The following is a 14,511-nucleotide window of genomic DNA, read 5'->3' as shown; positions in this document are numbered from 1 at the left end:
ACTCCACACTTCTGCTGCGTTTGTCTGTGTGCTGACTAATGAAGGCCAGGAAACCTTCTCTGTGTGCTGCGCTGTATATGGTAGAGCCCAGAGTTGCTAGTCTCCTCCCAAAAGCCTGGAGTCAATTGACAATGTAGAGCTAGAGTTTGCAGAGGGGAGAACCGGTGAAAATGCAGAATACAAGACATATAAGGGTCAGAAATAGTCTGATTTCCCATGTACACACACTGCAACGTATTCTGAAAAGTTACTTGAAAGTACAGTTACTACTCTCGACTCCAAAATGGCAAGTTATTCTAGGTTTGAAAAAAAAAAACTTGCATTTTCACACAGTTCATAACTGGGGATGTAGCTTAGTGGTAGAGCGCACGCTTTGCATGTGTGAGGCCCTTGGTTCAATCCCCGGCATCTCCATGGTCAGCCTGCTTGTATGTGCAAGGAATGCACTTGTTTTTGGTGGTCACTTTTTCTCACCCTTGTTCGCTTCCTGCAGCCGCTGTGTGAAGTAAATACGTGTGAGTGCTCCAGGCTTCCAGTACACTTTTGGGGATGTAGCTCACATGTATGAGGTCCTGAGTTCAATCCCCACCATCTCCAACCTTTTTCAAATATGGCTAGACATCTTTGGCTAGCGCACCACTCAAGCTAAGTGTCAAGACTCGCAAGGAATCTCTGCCGCTTAAACTGTTTTCTTTGACATGTCACTTGGCAGGACAAGGCTTTCTCGATTGCTAGGTCTTAACACTGCCTAAGCCACGGGCAACACTTTTTCCCACTCAGTAAAATGACTTGAATGGGAACTGGACATTCAACAAACTTGGCCAAAATCAATAGTACACGCAAATATAGGAGACTTTTGATTATATATTCTCAAAGATATTTACTTTTTTCACCACTTACCAGCCAAGGTTTGCTCTACCCCTGCCTCCTGTATTCACCATCCACTCTGAAAAAAGACAGCTCAACTTCATTGGGATCAAACCTAAACCTCCCACCAACACACCTTGACATTGGGTGGCACAGCTTTTTAGACTTTATGCTAATGATATAGGAGGCGGGAAGGTGAGAAAACTGGCAGAGGGACAATCAGAAGAATTGTGCTGAGCTAAATCACGCGTCTTTTACTTTAACCTAGAGCTGGATTCACCATCTACACTGATTACTATTGCTCTGTCATATACTCCACACTTCTGCTGCGTTTGTCTGTGTGTTGACTAATGAAGGCCAGGAAACCTTCTCTGTGTGCTGCACTGTATATGGTAGAGCCCAGAGTTGCTAGTCTCCTCCCAAAAGCCTGGAGTCAATTGACAAGGTAGAGCTAGAGATTGCAGAGGGGAGAACCGGTGAAAATGCAGAATACAAGACATATAAGGGTCAGAAATAGTCTGATTTCCCATGTACACACACTGCAGCGTATTCTGAAAAGTTACTTGAAAGTACAGTTACTACTCTCGACTCCAAAATGGCAAGTTATTCTAGGTTTGAAAAAAAAAACTTGCATTTTCACACAGTTCGTAACTGGGGATGTAGCTCAGTGGTAGAGCGCACGCTTTGCATGTGTGAATCCCTGGGTTCAATCCCCGGCATCTCCATGGCCAGCCTGCATGTATGTGCAAGGAACGCACTTCCATTTGGTGGTCACTTTTTCTCACCCTTGTTCGCTTCCTGCAGCCGCTGTGTGAAGTAAATACGTGTGAGTGCTCCAGGCTTCCCGTACACTTTTGGGGATGTAGCTCAGTGGTAGAGCGCATGCTTCGCATGTATGAGGTCCTGGGTTCAATCCCCAGCATCTCCACCCTTTTTCAAATATGGCTAGACATCTTTGGCTAGCACACCACTCAAGCTAAGTGTCAAGACTCGCAAGGAATCTCTGCCGCTTAAACTGTTTGCTTTGCCATGTCACTTGGCAGGACAAGGCTTTCTCGAATGCAAGGTCTTAACACTGCCTAAGCTACGGGCAACACTTTTTCCCACTCAGTAAAATGACTTGAATGGGAACTGGACATTCAACAAACTTGGCCAAAATCAATAGTACACGCAAATATAGGAGACTTTCGATTATATAGTCTCAAAGATATTTGCTTTTTTCACCACTTACCAGCCAAGGTTTGCTCTACCCCTGCCTCCTGTATTCACCATCCACTCTGAAAAAAGACAGCTCAACTTCATTGGGATCAAACCTAAACCTCCCACCAACACACCTTGACATTGGGTTGCACAGCTTTTTAGACTTTATGCTAATGATATAGGAGGCGGGAAGGTGAGAAAACTGGCAGAGGGACAATCAGAAGGATTGTGCTGAGCTTAATCACGCGTCTTTTACTTTAACCTAGAGCTGGATTCACCATCTACACTGATTACTATTGCTCTGTCATATACTCCACACTTCTGCTGCGTTTGTCTGTGTGTTGACTAATGAAGGCCGGGAAACCTTCTCTCTGTGCTGCGCTGTATATGGTAGAGCCCAGAGTTGCTAGTCTCCTCCCAAAAGCCTGGAGTCAATTGACAATGTAGAGCTAGAGTTTGCAGAGGGTAGAACCGGTGAAAATGCAGAATACAAGACATATAAGGGTCAGAAATAGTCTGATTTCCCATGTACACACACTGCAGCGTATTCTGAAAAGTTACTTGAAAGTACAGTTACTACTCTCGACTCCAAAATGGCAAGTTATTCTTGGTTTGAAAAAAAAAACTTGCATTTTCACACAGTTCGTAACTGGGCATGTTGCTCAGTGGTAGAGCGCACGCTTTGCATGTGTGAGGCCCCGGGTTCAATCCCCGGCATCTCCATGGCCAGCCTGCATGTATGTGCAAGGAACGCACTTCCATTTCGTGGTCACTTTTTCTCACCCTTGTTCGCTTCCTGCAGCCGCTGTGTGAAGTAAATACGTGTGAGTGCTCCAGACTTCCCGTACACTTTTGGGGATGTAGCTCAGTGGTAGAGCGCATGCTTCGCATGTATGAGGTCCTGGGTTCAATCCCCAGCATCTCCAACCTTTTTCAAATATGGCTAGACATCTTTGGCTAGCACACCACTCAAGCTAAGTGTCAAGACTCGCAAGGAATCTCTGCCGCTTAAACTGTTTGCTTTGCCATGTCACTTGGCAGGACAAGGCTTTCTCGATTGCAAGGTCTTAACACTGCCTAAGCCACGGGCAACACTTTTTCCCACTCAGTAAAATGACTTGAATGGGAACTGGACATTCAACAAACTTGGCCAAAATCAATAGTACACGCAAATATAGGAGACTTTCGATTATATAGTCTCAAAGATATTTGCTTTTTTCACCACTTACCAGCCAAGGTTTGCTCTACCCCTGCCTCCTGTATTCACCATCCACTCTGAAAAAAGACAGCTCAACTTCATTGGGATCAAACCTAAACCTCCCACCAACACACCTTGACATTGGGTTGCACAGCTTTTTAGACTTTATGCTAATGATATAGGAGGCGGGAAGGTGAGAAAACTGGCAGAGGGACAATCAGAAGGATTGTGCTGAGCTTAATCACGTGTCTTTTACTTTAACCTAGAGCTGGATTCACCATCTACACTGATTACTATTGCTCTGTCATATACTCCACACTTCTGCTGCGTTTGTCTGTGTGTTGACTAATGAAGGCCGGGAAGCCTTCTCTCTGTGCTGCGCTGTATATGGTAGAGCCCAGAGTTGCTAGTCTCCTCCCAAAAGCCTGGAGTCAATTGACAATGTAGAGCTAGAGTTTGCAGAGGGTAGAACCGGTGAAAATGCAGAATACAAGACATATAAGGGTCAGAAATAGTCTGATTTCCCATGTACACACACTGCAGCGTATTCTGAAAAGTTACTTGAAAGTACAGTTACTACTCTCGACTCCAAAATGGCAAGTTATTCTTGGTTTGAAAAAAAAAACTTGCATTTTCACACAGTTCGTAACTGGGGATGTAGCTCAGTGGTAGAGCGCACGCTTTGCATGTGTGAGGCCCCGGGTTCAATCCCCGGCATCTCCATGGCCAGCCTGCATGTATGTGCAAGGAACGCACTTCCATTTCGTGGTCACTTTTTCTCACCCTTGTTCACTTCCTGCAGCCGCTGTGTGAAGTAAATACGTGTGAGTGCTCCAGGCTTCCCGTACACTTTTGGGGATGTAGCTCAGTGGTAGAGCGCATGCTTCGCATGTATGAGGTCCTGGGTTCAATCCCCAGCATCTCCAACCTTTTTCAAATATGGCTAGACATCTTTGGCTAGCACACCACTCAAGCTAAGTGTCAAGACTCGCAAGGAATCTCTGCCGCTTAAACTGTTTGCTTTGCCATGTCACTTGGCAGGACAAGGCTTTCTCGATTGCAAGGTCTTAACACTGCCTAAGCCACGGGCAACACTTTTTCCCACTCAGTAAAATGACTTGAATGGGAACTGGACATTCAACAAACTTGGCCAAAATCAATAGTACACGCAAATATAGGAGACTTTCGATTATATAGTCTCAAAGATATTTGCTTTTTTCACCACTTACCAGCCAAGGTTTGCTCTACCCCTGCCTCCTGTATTCACCATCCACTCTGAAAAAAGACAGCTCAACTTCATTGGGATCAAACCTAAACCTCCCACCAACACACCTTGACATTGGGTTGCACAGCTTTTAAGACTTTATGCTAATGATATAGGAGGCGGGAAGGTGAGAAAACTGGCAGAGGGACAATCAGAAGGATTGTGCTGAGCTTAATCACGCGTCTTTTACTTTAACCTAGAGCTGGATTCACCATCTACACTGATTACTATTGCTCTGTCATATACTCCACACTTCTGCTGCGTTTGTCTGTGTGTTGACTAATGAAGGCCGGGAAACCTTCTCTCTGTGCTGCGCTGTATATGGTAGAGCCCAGAGTTGCTAGTCTCCTCCCAAAAGCCTGGAGTCAATTGACAATGTAGAGCTAGAGTTTGCAGAGGGTAGAACCGGTGAAAATGCAGAATACAAGACATATAAGGGTCAGAAATAGTCTGATTTCCCATGTACACACACTGCAGCGTATTCTGAAAAGTTACTTGAAAGTACAGTTACTACTCTCGACTCCAAAATGGCAAGTTATTCTTGGTTTGAAAAAAAAAACTTGCATTTTCACACAGTTCGTAACTGGGGATGTAGCTCAGTGGTAGAGCGCACGCTTTGCATGTGTGAGGCCCCGGGTTCAATCCCCGGCATCTCCATGGCCAGCCTGCATGTATGTGCAAGGAACGCACTTCCATTTCGTGGTCACTTTTTCTCACCCTTGTTCGCTTCCTGCAGCCGCTGTGTGAAGTAAATACGTGTGAGTGCTCCAGGCTTCCCGTACACTTTTGGGGATGTAGCTCAGTGGTAGAGCGCATGCTTCGCATGTATGAGGTCCTGGGTTCAATCCCCAGCATCTCCAAACTTTTTCAAATATGGCTAGACATCTTTGGCTAGCACTCCACTCAAGCTAAGTGTCAAGACTCGCAAGGAATCTCTGCCGCTTAAACTGTTTGCTTTGCCATGTCACTTGGCAGGACAAGGCTTTCTCGATTGCAAGGTCTTAACACTGCCTAAGCCACGGGCAACACTTTTTCCCACTCAGTAAAATGACTTGAATGGGAACTGGACATTCAACAAACTTGGCCAAAATCAATAGTACACGCAAATATAGGAGACTTTCGATTATATAGTCTCAAAGATATTTGCTTTTTTCACCACTTACCAGCCAAGGTTTGCTCTACCCCTGCCTACTGTATTCACCATCCACTCTGAAAAAAGACAGCTCAACTTCATTGGGATCAAACCTAAACCTCCCACCAACACACCTTGACATTGGGTTGCACAGCTTTTTAGACTTTATGCTAATGATATAGGAGGCGGGAAGGTGAGAAAACTGGCAGAGGGACAATCAGAAAGATTGTGCTGAGCTTAATCACGCGTCTTTTACTTTAACCTAGAGCTGGATTCACCATCTACACTGATTACTATTGCTCTGTCATATACTCCACACTTCTGCTGCGTTTGTCTGTGTGTTGACTAATGAAGGCCGGGAAACCTTCTCTCTGTGCTGCGCTGTATATGGTAGAGCCCAGAGTTGCTAGTCTCCTCCCAAAAGCCTGGAGTCAATTGACAATGTAGAGCTAGAGTTTGCAGAGGGTAGAACCGGTGAAAATGCAGAATACAAGACATATAAGGGTCAGAAATAGTCTGATTTCCCATGTACACACACTGCAGCGTATTCTGAAAAGTTACTTGAAAGTACAGTTACTACTCTCGACTCCAAAATGGCAAGTTATTCTTGGTTTGAAAAAAAAAACTTGCATTTTCACACAGTTCGTAACTGGGGATGTAGCTCAGTGGTAGAGCGCATGCTTTGCATGTGTGAGGCCCCGGGTTCAATCCCCGGCATCTCCATGGCCAGCCTGCATGTATGTGCAAGGAACGCACTTCCATTTGGTGGTCACTTTTTCTCACCCTTGTTCGCTTCCTGCAGCCGCTGTGTGAAGTAAATACGTGTGAGTGCTCCAGGCTTCTTGTACACTTTTGGGGATGTAGCTCAGTGGTAGAGCGCATGCTTCGCATGTATGAGGTGCTGGGTTCAATCCCCAGCATCTCCAACCTTTTTCAAATATGGCTAGACATCTTTGGCTAGCACACCACTCAAGCTAAGTGTCAAGACTCGCAAGGAATCTCTGCCGCTTAAACTGTTTGCTTTGCCATGTCACTTGGCAGGACAAGGGTTTCTCGATTGCAAGGTCTTAACACTGCCTAAGCCACGGGCAACACTTTTTCCCACTCAGTAAAATGACTTGAATGGGAACTGGACATTCAACAAACTTGTCCAAAATCAATAGTACACGCAAATAAAGGAGACTTTCGATTATATAGTCTCAAAGATATTTGCTTTTTTCACCACTTACCAGCCAAGGTTTGCTCTACCCCTTCCTCCTGTATTCACCATCCACTCTGAAGAAAGACAGCTCAACTTCATTGGGATCAAACTTAAACCTCCCACCAACACACCTTGACATTGGGTGGCACAGCTTTTTAGACTTTATGCTAATGATATAGGAGGCGGGAAGGTGAGAAAACTGGCAGAGGGACAATCAGAAGGATTGTGCTGAGCTTAATCACGCGTCTTTTACTTTAACCAAGAGCTGGATTCACCATCTACACTGATTACTATTGCTCTGTCATATACTCCACACTTCTGCTGCGTTTGTCTGTGTGCTGACTAATGAAGGCCAGGAAACCTTCTCTGTGTGCTGCGCTGTATATGGTAGAGCCCAGAGTTGCTAGTCTCCTCCCAAAAGCCTGGAGTCAATTGACAATGTAGAGCTAGAGTTTGCAGAGGGGAGAACCGGTGAAAATGCAGAATACAAGACATATAAGGGTCAGAAATAGTCTGATTTCCCATGTACACACACTGCAACGTATTCTGAAAAGTTACTTGAAAGTACAGTTACTACTCTCGACTCCAAAATGGCAAGTTATTCTAGGTTTGAAAAAAAAAAACTTGCATTTTCACACAGTTCATAACTGGGGATGTAGCTTAGTGGTAGAGCGCACGCTTTGCATGTGTGAGGCCCTTGGTTCAATCCTCGGCATCTCCATGGTCAGCCTGCTTGTATGTGCAAGGAATGCACTTGTTTTTGGTGGTCACTTTTTCTCACCCTTGTTCGCTTCCTGCAGCCGCTGTGTGAAGTAAATACGTGTGAGTGCTCCAGGCTTCCGGTACACTTTTGGGGATGTAGCTCACATGTATGAGGTCCTGAGTTCAATCCCCACCATCTCCAACCTTTTTCAAATATGGCTAGACATCTTTGGCTAGCGCACCACTCAAGCTAAGTGTCAAGACTCGCAAGGAATCTCTGCCGCTTAAACTGTTTTCTTTGACATGTCACTTGGCAGGACAAGGCTTTCTCGATTGCTAGGTCTTAACACTGCCTAAGCCACGGGCAACACTTTTTCCCACTCAGTAAAATGACTTGAATGGGAACTGGACATTCAACAAACTTGGCCAAAATCAATAGTACACGCAAATATAGGAGACTTTTGATTATATATTCTCAAAGATATTTACTTTTTTCACCACTTACCAGCCAAGGTTTGCTCTACCCCTGCCTCCTGTATTCACCATCCACTCTGAAAAAAGACAGCTCAACTTCATTGGGATCAAACCTAAACCTCCCACCAACACACCTTGACATTGGGTGGCACAGCTTTTTAGACTTTATGCTAATGATATAGGAGGCGGGAAGGTGAGAAAACTGGCAGAGGGACAATCAGAAGAATTGTGCTGAGCTAAATCACGCGTCTTTTACTTTAACCTAGAGCTGGATTCACCATCTACACTGATTACTATTGCTCTGTCATATACTCCACACTTCTGCTGCGTTTGTCTGTGTGTTGACTAATGAAGGCCAGGAAACCTTCTCTGTGTGCTGCACTGTATATGGTAGAGCCCAGAGTTGCTAGTCTCCTCCCAAAAGCCTGGAGTCAATTGACAAGGTAGAGCTAGAGATTGCAGAGGGGAGAACCGGTGAAAATGCAGAATACAAGACATATAAGGGTCAGAAATAGTCTGATTTCCCATGTACACACACTGCAGCGTATTCTGAAAAGTTACTTGAAAGTACAGTTACTACTCTCGACTCCAAAATGGCAAGTTATTCTAGGTTTGAAAAAAAAAACTTGCATTTTCACACAGTTCGTAACTGGGGATGTAGCTCAGTGGTAGAGCGCACGCTTTGCATGTGTGAAGCCCTGGGTTCAATCCCCGGCATCTCCATGGCCAGCCTGCATGTATGTGCAAGGAACGCACTTCCATTTCGTGGTCACTTTTTCTCACCCTTGTTCGCTTCCTGCAGCCGCTGTGTGAAGTAAATACGTGTGAGTGCTCCAGGCTTCCCGTACACTTTTGGGGATGTAGCTCAGTGGTAGAGCGCATGCTTCGCATGTATGAGGTCCTGGGTTCAATCCCCAGCATCTCCACCCTTTTTCAAATATGGCTAGACATCTTTGGCTAGCACACCACTCAAGCTAAGTGTCAAGACTCGCAAGGAATCTCTGCCGCTTAAACTGTTTGCTTTGCCATGTCACTTGGCAGGACAAGGCTTTCTCGAATGCAAGGTCTTAACACTGCCTAAGCTACGGGCAACACTTTTTCCCACTCAGTAAAATGACTTGAATGGGAACTGGACATTCAACAAACTTGGCCAAAATCAATAGTACACGCAAATATAGGAGACTTTCGATTATATAGTCTCAAAGATATTTGCTTTTTTCACCACTTACCAGCCAAGGTTTGCTCTACCCCTGCCTCCTGTATTCACCATCCACTCTGAAAAAAGACAGCTCAACTTCATTGGGATCAAACCTAAACCTCCCACCAACACACCTTGACATTGGGTTGCACAGCTTTTTAGACTTTATGCTAATGATATAGGAGGCGGGAAGGTGAGAAAACTGGCAGAGGGACAATCAGAAGGATTGTGCTGAGCTTAATCACGCGTCTTTTACTTTAACCTAGAGCTGGATTCACCATCTACACTGATTACTATTGCTCTGTCATATACTCCACACTTCTGCTGCGTTTGTCTGTGTGTTGACTAATGAAGGCCGGGAAACCTTCTCTCTGTGCTGCGCTGTATATGGTAGAGCCCAGAGTTGCTAGTCTCCTCCCAAAAGCCTGGAGTCAATTGACAATGTAGAGCTAGAGTTTGCAGAGGGTAGAACCGGTGAAAATGCAGAATACAAGACATATAAGGGTCAGAAATAGTCTGATTTCCCATGTACACACACTGCAGCGTATTCTGAAAAGTTACTTGAAAGTACAGTTACTACTCTCGACTCCAAAATGGCAAGTTATTCTTGGTTTGAAAAAAAAAACTTGCATTTTCACACAGTTCGTAACTGGGGATGTAGCTCAGTGGTAGAGCGCACGCTTTGCATGTGTGAGGCCCCGGGTTCAATCCCCGGCATCTCCATGGCCAGCCTGCATGTATGTGCACTTTTTCTCACCCTTGTTCGCTTCCTGCAGCCGCTGTGTGAAGTAAATACGTGTGAGTGCTCCAGGCTTCCCGTACACTTTTGGGGATGTAGCTCAGTGGTAGAGCGCATGCTTCGCATGTATGAGGTCCTGGGTTCAATCCCCAGCATCTCCAACCTTTTTCAAATATGGCTAGACATCTTTGGCTAGCACACCACTCAAGCTAAGTGTCAAGACTCGCAAGGAATCTCTGCCGCTTAAACTGTTTGCTTTGCCATGTCACTTGGCAGGACAAGGCTTTCTCGATTGCAAGGTCTTAACACTGCCTAAGCCACGGGCAACACTTTTTCCCACTCAGTAAAATGACTTGAATGGGAACTGGACATTCAACAAACTTGGCCAAAATCAATAGTACACGCAAATATAGGAGACTTTCGATTATATAGTCTCAAAGATATTTGCTTTTTTCACCACTTACCAGCCAAGGTTTGCTCTACCCCTGCCTCCTGTATTCACCATCCACTCTGAAAAAAGACAGCTCAACTTCATTGGGATCAAACCTAAACCTCCCACCAACACACCTTGACATTGGGTTGCACAGCTTTTTAGACTTTATGCTAATGATATAGGAGGCGGGAAGGTGAGAAAACTGGCAGAGGGACAATCAGAAGGATTGTGCTGAGCTTAATCACGTGTCTTTTACTTTAACCTAGAGCTGGATTCACCATCTACACTGATTACTATTGCTCTGTCATATACTCCACACTTCTGCTGCGTTTGTCTGTGTGTTGACTAATGAAGGCCGGGAAGCCTTCTCTCTGTGCTGCGCTGTATATGGTAGAGCCCAGAGTTGCTAGTCTCCTCCCAAAAGCCTGGAGTCAATTGACAATGTAGAGCTAGAGTTTGCAGAGGGTAGAACCGGTGAAAATGCAGAATACAAGACATATAAGGGTCAGAAATAGTCTGATTTCCCATGTACACACACTGCAGCGTATTCTGAAAAGTTACTTGAAAGTACAGTTACTACTCTCGACTCCAAAATGGCAAGTTATTCTTGGTTTGAAAAAAAAAACTTGCATTTTCACACAGTTCGTAACTGGGGATGTAGCTCAGTGGTAGAGCGCACGCTTTGCATGTGTGAGGCCCCGGGTTCAATCCCCGGCATCTCCATGGCCAGCCTGCATGTATGTGCAAGGAACGCACTTCCATTTCGTGGTCACTTTTTCTCACCCTTGTTCGCTTCCTGCAGCCGCTGTGTGAAGTAAATACGTGTGAGTGCTCCAGGCTTCCCGTACACTTTTGGGGATGTAGCTCAGTGGTAGAGCGCATGCTTCGCATGTATGAGGTCCTGGGTTCAATCCCCAGCATCTCCAACCTTTTTCAAATATGGCTAGACATCTTTGGCTAGCACACCACTCAAGCTAAGTGTCAAGACTCGCAAGGAATCTCTGCCGCTTAAACTGTTTGCTTTGCCATGTCACTTGGCAGGACAAGGCTTTCTCGATTGCAAGGTCTTAACACTGCCTAAGCCACGGGCAACACTTTTTCCCACTCAGTAAAATGACTTGAATGGGAACTGGACATTCAACAAACTTAGCCAAAATCAATAGTACACGCAAATATAGGAGACTTTCGATTATATAGTCTCAAAGATATTTGCTTTTTTCACCACTTACCAGCCAAGGTTTGCTCTACCCCTGCCTCCTGTATTCACCATCCACTCTGAAAAAAGACAGCTCAACTTCATTGGGATCAAACCTAAACCTCCCACCAACACACCTTGACATTGGGTTGCACAGCTTTTAAGACTTTATGCTAATGATATAGGAGGCGGGAAGGTGAGAAAACTGGCAGAGGGACAATCAGAAGGATTGTGCTGAGCTTAATCACGCGTCTTTTACTTTAACCTAGAGCTGGATTCACCATCTACACTGATTACTATTGCTCTGTCATATACTCCACACTTCTGCTGCGTTTGTCTGTGTGTTGACTAATGAAGGCCGGGAAACCTTCTCTCTGTGCTGCGCTGTATATGGTAGAGCCCAGAGTTGCTAGTCTCCTCCCAAAAGCCTGGAGTCAATTGACAATGTAGAGCTAGAGTTTGCAGAGGGTAGAACCGGTGAAAATGCAGAATACAAGACATATAAGGGTCAGAAATAGTCTGATTTCCCATGTACACACACTGCAGCGTATTCTGAAAAGTTACTTGAAAGTACAGTTACTACTCTCGACTCCAAAATGGCAAGTTATTCTTGGTTTGAAAAAAAAAACTTGCATTTTCACACAGTTCGTAACTGGGGATGTAGCTCAGTGGTAGAGCGCACGCTTTGCATGTGTGAGGCCCCGGGTTCAATCCCCGGCATCTCCATGGCCAGCCTGAATGTATGTGCAAGGAACGCACTTGCATTTCGTGGTTACTTTTTCTCACCCTTGTTCGCTTCCTGCAGCCGCTGTGTGAAGTAAATACGTGTGAGTGCTCCAGGCTTCCCGTACACTTTTGGGGATGTAGCTCAGTGGTAGAGCGCATGCTTCGCATGTATGAGGTCCTGGGTTCAATCCCCAGCATCTCCAACCTTTTTCAAATATGGCTAGACATCTTTGGCTAGCACTCCACTCAAGCTAAGTGTCAAGACTCGCAAGGAATCTCTGCCGCTTAAACTGTTTGCTTTGCCATGTCACTTGGCAGGACAAGGCTTTCTCGATTGCAAGGTCTTAACACTGCCTAAGCCACGGGCAACACTTTTTCCCACTCAGTAAAATGACTTGAATGGGAACTGGACATTCAACAAACTTGGCCAAAATCAATAGTACACGCAAATATAGGAGACTTTCGATTATATAGTCTCAAAGATATTTGCTTTTTTCACCACTTACCAGCCAAGGTTTGCTCTACCCCTGCCTACTGTATTCACCATCCACTCTGAAAAAAGACAGCTCAACTTCATTGGGATCAAACCTAAACCTCCCACCAACACACCTTGACATTGGGTTGCACAGCTTTTTAGACTTTATGCTAATGATATAGGAGGCGGGAAGGTGAGAAAACTGGCAGAGGGACAATCAGAAAGATTGTGCTGAGCTTAATCACGCGTCTTTTACTTTAACCTAGAGCTGGATTCACCATCTACACTGATTACTATTGCTCTGTCATATACTCCACACTTCTGCTGCGTTTGTCTGTGTGTTGACTAATGAAGGCCGGGAAACCTTCTCTCTGTGCTGCGCTGTATATGGTAGAGCCCAGAGTTGCTAGTCTCCTCCCAAAAGCCTGGAGTCAATTGACAATGTAGAGCTAGAGTTTGCAGAGGGTAGAACCGGTGAAAATGCAGAATACAAGACATATAAGGGTCAGAAATAGTCTGATTTCCCATGTACACACACTGCAGCGTATTCTGAAAAGTTACTTGAAAGTACAGTTACTACTCTCGACTCCAAAATGGCAAGTTATTCTTGGTTTGAAAAAAAAAACTTGCATTTTCACACAGTTCGTAACTGGGGATGTAGCTCAGTGGTAGAGCGCACGCTTTGCATGTGTGAGGCCCCGGGTTCAATCCCCGGCATCTCCATGGCCAGCCTGCATGTATGTGCAAGGAACGCACTTCCATTTGGTGGTCACTTTTTCTCACCCTTGTTCGCTTCCTGCAGCCGCTGTGTGAAGTAAATACGTGTGAGTGCTCCAGGCTTCCCGTACACTTTTGGGGATGTAGCTCAGTGGTAGAGCGCATGCTTCGCATGTATGAGGTGCTGGGTTCAATCCCCAGCATCTCCAACCTTTTTCAAATATGGCTAGACATCTTTGGCTAGCACACCACTCAAGCTAAGTGTCAAGACTCGCAAGGAATCTCTGCCGCTTAAACTGTTTGCTTTGCCATGTCACTTGGCAGGACAAGGCTTTCTCGAATGCAAGGTCTTAACACTGCCTAAGCCACGGGCAACACTTTTTCCCACTCAGTAAAATGACTTGAATGGGAACTGGACATTCAACAAACTTGGCCAAAATCAATAGTACACGCAAATATAGGAGACTTTCGATTATATAGTCTCAAAGATATTTGCTTTTTTCACCACTTACCAGCCAAGGTTTGCTCTACCCCTGCCTCCTGTATTCACCATCCACGCTGAAAAAAGACAGCTCAACTTCATTGGGATCAAACCTAAACCTCCCACCAACACACCTTGACATTGGGTTGCACAGCTTTTTAGACTTTATGCTAATGATATAGGAGGCGGGAAGGTGAGAAAACTGGCAGAGGGACAATCAGAAGGATTGTGCTGAGCTTAATCACGCGTCTTTTACTTTAACCTAGAGCTGGATTCACCATCTACACTGATTACTATTGCTCTGTCATATACTCCACACTTCTGCTGCGTTTGTCTGTGTGTTGACTAATGAAGGTCAGGAAACCTTCTCTGTGTGCTGCGCTGTATATGGTAGAGCCCAGAGTTGCTAGTCTCCTCCCAAAAGCCTGGAGTCAATTGACAATGTAGAGCTAGAGTTTGCAGAGGGGAGAACCGGTGAAAATGCAGAATACAAGACATATAAGGGTCAG

The 14,511-nt window shown here is 45.2% G+C and overlaps 22 non-coding genes across 22 annotated transcripts; all 22 read left to right on the top strand.

The window, feature by feature from the left end:
• The first annotated feature begins 342 nt into the window (after positions 1–342).
• On the top strand, positions 343–414 carry TRNAA-UGC (transfer RNA alanine (anticodon UGC)). Its single transcript has one exon. It is a non-coding gene; the product is annotated as a tRNA-Ala (tRNA).
• Positions 415–1,520: 1,106 nt separating this feature from the next.
• TRNAA-UGC (transfer RNA alanine (anticodon UGC)) lies at positions 1,521–1,592 on the top strand. The gene has a single exon. It is a non-coding gene; the product is annotated as a tRNA-Ala (tRNA).
• Positions 1,593–1,723: 131 nt separating this feature from the next.
• Positions 1,724–1,795, top strand: TRNAA-CGC (transfer RNA alanine (anticodon CGC)). The gene has a single exon. It is a non-coding gene; the product is annotated as a tRNA-Ala (tRNA).
• Positions 1,796–2,718: 923 nt separating this feature from the next.
• TRNAA-UGC (transfer RNA alanine (anticodon UGC)) lies at positions 2,719–2,790 on the top strand. The gene has a single exon. It is a non-coding gene; the product is annotated as a tRNA-Ala (tRNA).
• Positions 2,791–2,921: 131 nt separating this feature from the next.
• On the top strand, positions 2,922–2,993 carry TRNAA-CGC (transfer RNA alanine (anticodon CGC)). The gene has a single exon. It is a non-coding gene; the product is annotated as a tRNA-Ala (tRNA).
• Positions 2,994–3,916: 923 nt separating this feature from the next.
• TRNAA-UGC (transfer RNA alanine (anticodon UGC)) lies at positions 3,917–3,988 on the top strand. The gene has a single exon. It is a non-coding gene; the product is annotated as a tRNA-Ala (tRNA).
• Positions 3,989–4,119: 131 nt separating this feature from the next.
• TRNAA-CGC (transfer RNA alanine (anticodon CGC)) lies at positions 4,120–4,191 on the top strand. The gene has a single exon. It is a non-coding gene; the product is annotated as a tRNA-Ala (tRNA).
• Positions 4,192–5,114: 923 nt separating this feature from the next.
• TRNAA-UGC (transfer RNA alanine (anticodon UGC)) lies at positions 5,115–5,186 on the top strand. Its single transcript has one exon. It is a non-coding gene; the product is annotated as a tRNA-Ala (tRNA).
• A 131-nt stretch (positions 5,187–5,317) lies between these two features.
• On the top strand, positions 5,318–5,389 carry TRNAA-CGC (transfer RNA alanine (anticodon CGC)). The gene has a single exon. It is a non-coding gene; the product is annotated as a tRNA-Ala (tRNA).
• Positions 5,390–6,312: 923 nt separating this feature from the next.
• On the top strand, positions 6,313–6,384 carry TRNAA-UGC (transfer RNA alanine (anticodon UGC)). The gene has a single exon. It is a non-coding gene; the product is annotated as a tRNA-Ala (tRNA).
• Positions 6,385–6,515: 131 nt separating this feature from the next.
• On the top strand, positions 6,516–6,587 carry TRNAA-CGC (transfer RNA alanine (anticodon CGC)). The gene has a single exon. It is a non-coding gene; the product is annotated as a tRNA-Ala (tRNA).
• A 924-nt stretch (positions 6,588–7,511) lies between these two features.
• Positions 7,512–7,583, top strand: TRNAA-UGC (transfer RNA alanine (anticodon UGC)). The gene has a single exon. It is a non-coding gene; the product is annotated as a tRNA-Ala (tRNA).
• Positions 7,584–8,689: 1,106 nt separating this feature from the next.
• On the top strand, positions 8,690–8,761 carry TRNAA-UGC (transfer RNA alanine (anticodon UGC)). Its single transcript has one exon. It is a non-coding gene; the product is annotated as a tRNA-Ala (tRNA).
• A 131-nt stretch (positions 8,762–8,892) lies between these two features.
• Positions 8,893–8,964, top strand: TRNAA-CGC (transfer RNA alanine (anticodon CGC)). Its single transcript has one exon. It is a non-coding gene; the product is annotated as a tRNA-Ala (tRNA).
• Positions 8,965–9,887: 923 nt separating this feature from the next.
• TRNAA-UGC (transfer RNA alanine (anticodon UGC)) lies at positions 9,888–9,959 on the top strand. Its single transcript has one exon. It is a non-coding gene; the product is annotated as a tRNA-Ala (tRNA).
• Positions 9,960–10,064: 105 nt separating this feature from the next.
• On the top strand, positions 10,065–10,136 carry TRNAA-CGC (transfer RNA alanine (anticodon CGC)). Its single transcript has one exon. It is a non-coding gene; the product is annotated as a tRNA-Ala (tRNA).
• Positions 10,137–11,059: 923 nt separating this feature from the next.
• On the top strand, positions 11,060–11,131 carry TRNAA-UGC (transfer RNA alanine (anticodon UGC)). Its single transcript has one exon. It is a non-coding gene; the product is annotated as a tRNA-Ala (tRNA).
• Positions 11,132–11,262: 131 nt separating this feature from the next.
• On the top strand, positions 11,263–11,334 carry TRNAA-CGC (transfer RNA alanine (anticodon CGC)). The gene has a single exon. It is a non-coding gene; the product is annotated as a tRNA-Ala (tRNA).
• Positions 11,335–12,257: 923 nt separating this feature from the next.
• Positions 12,258–12,329, top strand: TRNAA-UGC (transfer RNA alanine (anticodon UGC)). Its single transcript has one exon. It is a non-coding gene; the product is annotated as a tRNA-Ala (tRNA).
• Positions 12,330–12,460: 131 nt separating this feature from the next.
• On the top strand, positions 12,461–12,532 carry TRNAA-CGC (transfer RNA alanine (anticodon CGC)). Its single transcript has one exon. It is a non-coding gene; the product is annotated as a tRNA-Ala (tRNA).
• Positions 12,533–13,455: 923 nt separating this feature from the next.
• TRNAA-UGC (transfer RNA alanine (anticodon UGC)) lies at positions 13,456–13,527 on the top strand. Its single transcript has one exon. It is a non-coding gene; the product is annotated as a tRNA-Ala (tRNA).
• Positions 13,528–13,658: 131 nt separating this feature from the next.
• Positions 13,659–13,730, top strand: TRNAA-CGC (transfer RNA alanine (anticodon CGC)). Its single transcript has one exon. It is a non-coding gene; the product is annotated as a tRNA-Ala (tRNA).
• The last annotated feature ends 781 nt before the right edge of the window (positions 13,731–14,511 follow it).

Source organism: Dendrobates tinctorius, unplaced genomic scaffold (genome assembly GCF_039654945.1).
Source record: "Dendrobates tinctorius isolate UK_male_01 unplaced genomic scaffold, ASM3965494v1 ptg000011l, whole genome shotgun sequence".
Classification (NCBI taxonomy): Eukaryota; Metazoa; Chordata; class Amphibia; order Anura; family Dendrobatidae; genus Dendrobates; species Dendrobates tinctorius.
Note: the sequence above shows the minus strand (reverse complement) of the source record. Positions and strands in the feature narration are given on the sequence as shown.